The following is a 6,618-nucleotide window of genomic DNA, read 5'->3' as shown; positions in this document are numbered from 1 at the left end:
CGTAGCCTGAAGATGAATGGCACAGCCCTCTTTAAATACAGTCAAACAGTTGTTGTTCTCACCCTTGTCTCGTCCGAGAGAGAGAGAGAGAGTTTAGAACCTTGTCTCCTCTTCCAGTGTCACATAGAGACTGCTCCTTGCCTCTTCTCCCCATCCCCAAAGACCTGATTAACAAAAGACTTCACCACCTGTTGAATTCTCCCCCTCTGGGTGTCACCAACTTTCTCACGATGTCTGACTTTGTGCAATAGAGTAAAAGCTGAATGCTTCCCCACATGTGAACCTTGAAGTGACCCAAAAGTGATATTACTAAAACATGTGACAAATTCATAAAATAAAATAAATTTCCAGCACATTTCCACTCTTTGGATTACTCTGCTAATCACATCAATAACAGACTTTTCTTTTCTGACATTCTGTATATATTACATCAACATTTTTGTTCATCTCCAATCATCCTCATAGCCTAAACTTCCATATGCAAAGGATAACAATAATGATAAAAAGAAAAAACTTCCCAAAAATGTCAAATTACACATGGACACATGATGTTCATTCATGAGAAACTGTGGCTAAGATAACTGGCGTACTAGAAAAGCAGTGGTAGTTCTGACTGCTGGTATACCACAACTTTATGCTTTCAACAGCTATCATTAAGCGACCTAGTTTGTATGAAGCTTATCTGATATTTATATAGTGATCCTCCAGCTTCCAACTGTATTACCCTTCCAGGACCTGAAGCTCAGTAAAGCGCCCCTCCGACAGCCAAACCCATCTGTTCTCTGATTGAATTGTTAAATTTGTGATTGACATGACATTGACCAATTAGCTGAAAGGAAGAAAAATCGGGTCAAAATTTGTAAGTTGAGAGTCACACACATGAGCGCAGAGATTTGCACATAGTTTTTTGCTTTATATCTGTAACCAGACCTCAACAAACAAAAATTATAACTCGTGTATATTTTTGACACACACACAAATTTTTATCTGTAGATGCACAAACATAAAACTTTCACATATTTTGGTTTACAAGGTTACAAAACTCAGTTCACAACTATGCATTTGATTCACAAGTACAAAATATTTATGACCACAATTTGAGCCCATAAATGGCCTTCATCCCTCCAGTAGAGTTCACAGTCTTAGGCTATGTTCAAGCTGCAGGTCTTAATGCTCAATTGCGATTTTTTTGTCTGGTTGTTCACACTACAAATAAAATGTGACATCAAACGCACTCTACTGTGAACGGTTCACGGCCCTCGAATCGGCCCGCATGAGCAAAAGAAGACGTCACACACGCTCTGTTTACGGAAGTAAAAATGGCGGCTACAGAGCTAGTAGGTGTTGTTGCAGCAGTCTATCAACTTTTGCACAGCCAACAGAATTTTACAAATTAATTAGAGAATGAAGGACACTGAGAAAAAAGAGAGCTTGTGCTTTAACAATGGCCTTGTTTGGAGCAGTGGCTGCTACCTCCGTGTTGTTTAGCTTGAATAGAATTGTCTCCCCATATGCTAATAAAGTCGAAAACCTCAGTTTTTGTCCATTGACTCGCTCCGTCTCCAGTTTCCGCTGTCATGCTTTCTCGTTTGTCTATTCTGGCGCTGATAATTGGCACCTGTCTTGTGTCAGTGATGTAAAAGACGGATTTAATGCAACATGACCATTCACACAGCAGTCGCTTTCTAAAACGTCAGATATGTATCGGATTCAGTACCACATACGAAAGTGAACTAGATCGGATTTGGAAAATATTGGATTTGTGCTTTCTGTCATACCATGATCGGATATGAGTCGCTTAGGGTCAAAAAAGTTGGATTTGATGCACTTTCGCCTGCAGTGTGAACGTAGCCTTAGTCTTGCTGTTCAGTGCTGGCTCAGTACCGTTGTATGTTTGTGTCCTTTGTCAATATATATGCATCTTTGTATGGAGTGGATCAGCCAGTTTATCAGAGCATCAAACACAAATATATCTGATTTTTCTATATTTATGAATATAGTCTCTAAAAATGTAGGAAATCACAAAGTCTTCATTTACACTGATGCATATTAATTAACATTTACATTTCTGTAAATTGGATCCACTCTGTTATTCTCAGATTTTGATATCAGAAAAAGTCCCAAGTCTCTTTGCTTAGGTTGCTGCCCCCGCGACCCGGCCTCGGATAAAGCGGATGAAGATGGATGGATGGAAAAAGTCCCAAGAAATCAAAGTCAAAAGTTTTACATTCCAAATAAATTATTCATTATTTAAATGTGATGCACTGTAATATTTTCAGTTTTCACATGAGCTGACAAAATGATACAAACAGTGAATGATTTTGTTGAGTTTGTTTGTCTCAGAGTCAGAGAGCCGTGTCTCTCTACAGTCAGAGGTTTTTGTACGGCGCCTCAATGAGTTTGTATCACTGTGGTACACGTTCGGTGGAGGAACCAGACTGGATGTTGGAAGTAAGTCAAAAACAAAGTTACTTCTATGCCCTTTTTCTCTTTCATTTAATTTTCTTTTCTTTAATTTCATTTAATATGAAAGGCTAGGAAACTTTTTGTGTAACTGATTAATTATTTTATTCATAAATTTTGTCCTAAGAAACAAAGTCAGCTTTGGAAATGAATATTCAGACACTCAGGACAATTTCCAATGAAAATCTGGGATGTTTCATATTATTCATTATTATTTGTAGTTCTGATGATAAAGTTGCATTTTGAGGGCTTGTAGGTTTAGTTCAGTCTGACAGAGTCAGAGAGCCGTGTCTCTCTACAGTCAGAGGTTTTTGTACGGCGCCTCAATGAGTTTGTATCACTGTGGTGGACTTTTGGTGGAGGAACCAGACTGGATGTTGGAAGTAAGTTAATTAAACTGTGTTTATTATTAAATATTGTATCATTTTATTTAATAACTACTTGTTAGGCTGCTTAGATGAGAGAAAAGTATTTTTTTAAAATAATTTAGTGTTTGATGTTTGTCCTTTTTACTGGACTAATTCAGATGAGCTCTGCGAGTTTCTCTTGTTTAATCTACATTTCTGTCACAGTAAAATGTAGACAAGAGTAAACTTCATCATCTTATGATTAGTTTGTAAATTTCCACCACATCAGCTGCTGTTTGGATGAGTTAAAGTTTGCTTTCTGATGTTTTTATCGTGTCAGATGTTTCAGATTTAGTTTGAAATCATGTGAGCTGTTCAATAACATTTCAAATCTATATGAATGAGTAGCTGCTCTGTGCTTGTGTCCACTAATGTCTTCAGTCGTCCATGATTTAGACTTCTAATCATTTTAAAGCTTCTGCTGTAAATGTTTCCACATCTGCTTCTTTTATTTCCAGTGTAGTTTGAACATATTTCAGCTCAAACTGTGTGATGATTCTCTCTGTGCTGATATGCATGAGAGGTTTCTTACAGGGAAGTGAAACAATGTGTGAGTGAATGACTGGTGGAGCAGAAAAAACACCTGACAGAAACTTCTTAACGGAGAAATTCAAATTGTGGTTCCTGTCCTCTAAGCTGATTGGTGTTTCCTAGGTGATACCCGCCCCGCCCTGAAGGTGCTGGGTCCCTCCAACAAGGAGCTGGAGCAGGGGAAGGCCACGCTCATGTGTGTGGCCAACAAGGGCTTCCCCTCAGACTGGAGTCTGTCCTGGAAGACGAGCGACAGCAGTGGCAGCAGCAGCATCAGAGGGGAGGAGAGCAGGACTCCTGGAGTGCTGCAGAATGACGGCCTCTACAGCTGGAGCAGCACCCTGACGCTCACTGCAGACCAGTGGGGGAAGGTGGGCTCTGTGACCTGTGAGGCCACCCAGGGCTCCCACACTCTGGTCTCAGAGATACTGAGGAGAGACCAGTGTTCCCAGTCCTGATGTCAATCACTGAGTCTTTGATGTTGATTTTCTTCTGTCTCTTTGTTTCTTTGTGTTTACAGATTTAAAAAATAAACTCATCAAACAGTCATGTTTCCATCTCATAATGACAACAATCAGAGCAACAATCTCCTCTAGTTTCATCCTTTTGTGTCTGTTGTAAAGCTGATATTTCAAACTCTTAAAAGAATAAAAACGTACCGAGAAAACATGTTCTTTGACTCTGTGAGTTTAATAAATGCACATTAAAAAATTAAGATTTTGTAATATTTGTAAAACCAGACCAAAATAAAAATGTAAACAGACACATCAAGTGTAATGTGCAGTGAAAATGGTTAAATATATTTTTTAATCCACATATTAAATATTTCTCTATAAGATGTTGAGGTCATGTCAACCATAGATTATCTGTGTGCTCTTCATAATTTCTAGTCTCAAAGCTGTTTTATGATCTACATTTTAATCTGATCTAAAACCTAATAAGTAAAATTAAAGAGCAGGGTATCATCTGTATGTTTAAACAGAGATCATTTAAATCAAGTTCAAGTGAAGATTTACTGAAGTTTGATTAATGAACTATTTGACAGTGAAACTCTGATGAAGCACCAAAGCAGAGAAGAGTCTAGAAGCTGGTGGTGGCAGAGGTGAAGCAGGTGGAGACTTAGCTGAGGATCTCTAATTGTCAGGATGAGGTGGAGATCAGGAGTCTGAGAGTTAAAGCACACAAAACAGAGGCTGAGTAACTCACAGAAGGCAGCGAGACAACAACTGGACTCACATAATGACGACAGAATTGAGCTCGACAGTGGACATGATGTTAAAAACAGACTAACAGAACAAACACAGGAATGCAGGCAGATGAGAGACTACAGGTCTGCTTTAATCAACTTATATAGAAGTTAATCTCTTCTAGTGTTCACAGCAAAATGAGAGAAACTCACTTCACTAAACCTCTTAACACAAGAAAAAGACCACGGTCTGTCAGGAGGACGCTTGCTGGTTTTACATCTGACAGAGACAGTCTGTCCTGGAACAAAAGACTGAGTCGGCACTTTTTCTCCCAGTTAATAATAAAGAATATCAGAGTTATTGAAGTTACAGCTTTCATGTTTCATGCTTCATGCACGACATTCACAGTGTTGGTTTTTGCCCAGTTTAGGTATTTGTGTCTTAGTCCTGTTTTTCCTTTGCTTTGTATTTTTCATGCAGTCTCAATGAACGCCTCGCTTTCTGGTAAATTCCATCCTGTTTCCACGTGTCTGATTTTGGGTCCTTTCACTCTCCGCTCCACACAATCTGCTGCTGCAGATCGTGACATTATTGGAATTATTCATTGTTTTTTTTCTTTTTCTTTTTGCCTGTCCCGTTTGGCTCTTTTGCCATCAGAATTGTTGTCTAAAGGCAAAGAAAGATGCCCAACGGATTTACTTTACCAAATTGACCATCCCAGCCTTGCTGTAATGGTCCATTTGATTCACCTTTTATTGTTTATTTTATTTTCACTTGCTGAATACGGGACAGACTTGACTGGGGGAAAGAAGGGGAGAAAGAAAGAGAAACAGCTGAGAAGAGGGACGGGGGAGAAGGGCAAAAAAACAAAAACCAACAGAATGGGCAGAAAAAAAAATACGTGTATCGATCACCTGGATCACCTGTTGAGAAAGAAAAAAAGAAAGGAAGCAGAAGAAAACAAGAGTAATAGAATAAACAACATCACAATGATATATGGGAATATGACAGTAAATACTAAATATTAAACATTATTGTGCAGCACATAAGATCAACAGAACACAGTGTGCTTTGAGGTAGGAGCCAAAAAGGGTGTAGTTTGTGGGTGTGGTCACCCGTGGTACACCTGTGAGCATGGACGCGCTTGTTTTTTTAAAAGGTTCCTTCATGTAATGATCTGCTAGAGGGTGTGGGGGGGCCACAGCCCCGTCCTCCAGGGCATGAAGCAGGTATGGAGGAGATCAAAACTCCAGACATCCAGAGGCCCCCAGAACACAAGAGACCAAGGAAGACCCACAGAGGGGCAGCCGCGCCACTGTCCCAGAAAGAGCTGAGGAGAGTCCCAGATGAGGGTTCACCCAGCAGCCGCGGAGCAGAAGCCAGGGGGGTTGCAGTGACGTGCCCGTGAGCTCCGCCGGCAGCCAGCTGTGCCTGAGTGACCGAGCCCCAGGCCGAGAGGCCGGGGGCACCCCACCTCCAAAGTGGCCCGAGCGAGCCCCAGGATCCAGGCCCCGATAAGCGGCCGCCAAGGAGTGAGCCGGCGTGTACCTGGATGCCCATCCCCAGATACAAAGAACCACCAACGCACCGATGTCTGAGGGAGTCCGCCACTGGCAGGGGAACTGGTGGTGGGGGGAGATAGGCCTCCAAACCTTGGAGGGCCTGAGATGTCCCCAGAGAGGTGGCGTCTGATACCCAACCTGACATATAGACACAGACATACAGGCACACACAGACACAAACATCCATTCCCACCCTCATGCTCTCATGTGCACTTCACACTCAACCGACGTGGAGACAGACATAAAGAGACGCTGTACACACAATCACACTCCCCAAGCGTACTCTACAAACCGGGTCTAGGTACCCTTGCCCCTGGAGGCGGGAACTGCACCCAGACCCAGGTGGTGTTACCCTTTTCCCTGCGGTGGGGAGAGGCAGACCGCCCCGACTCCGCAGCAGCAGGGAGGCCCACACCCCAGACCGCAGTCGGACGGCCAACTCCTCCTCCCGGCCCTCCCGCTCCAGCA

At 42.0% G+C, this 6,618-nt stretch overlaps 1 pseudogene; it reads left to right on the top strand.

The window, feature by feature from the left end:
- Positions 1 to 1,109: 1,109 nt before the first annotated feature.
- Positions 1,110 to 3,859, top strand: LOC146548579 (Ig kappa-b4 chain C region pseudogene; annotated as a pseudogene).
- The last annotated feature ends 2,759 nt before the right edge of the window (positions 3,860 to 6,618 follow it).

Source organism: Mchenga conophoros, linkage group LG22 (assembly GCF_057382185.1).
Source record: "Mchenga conophoros isolate Kocher_MC1m ecotype Shallow Benthic linkage group LG22, M_conophoros_male_GT1.1, whole genome shotgun sequence".
Taxonomy (NCBI): domain Eukaryota; kingdom Metazoa; phylum Chordata; class Actinopteri; order Cichliformes; family Cichlidae; genus Mchenga; species Mchenga conophoros.
This window is presented reverse-complemented; position numbering and strand designations above follow the sequence as displayed.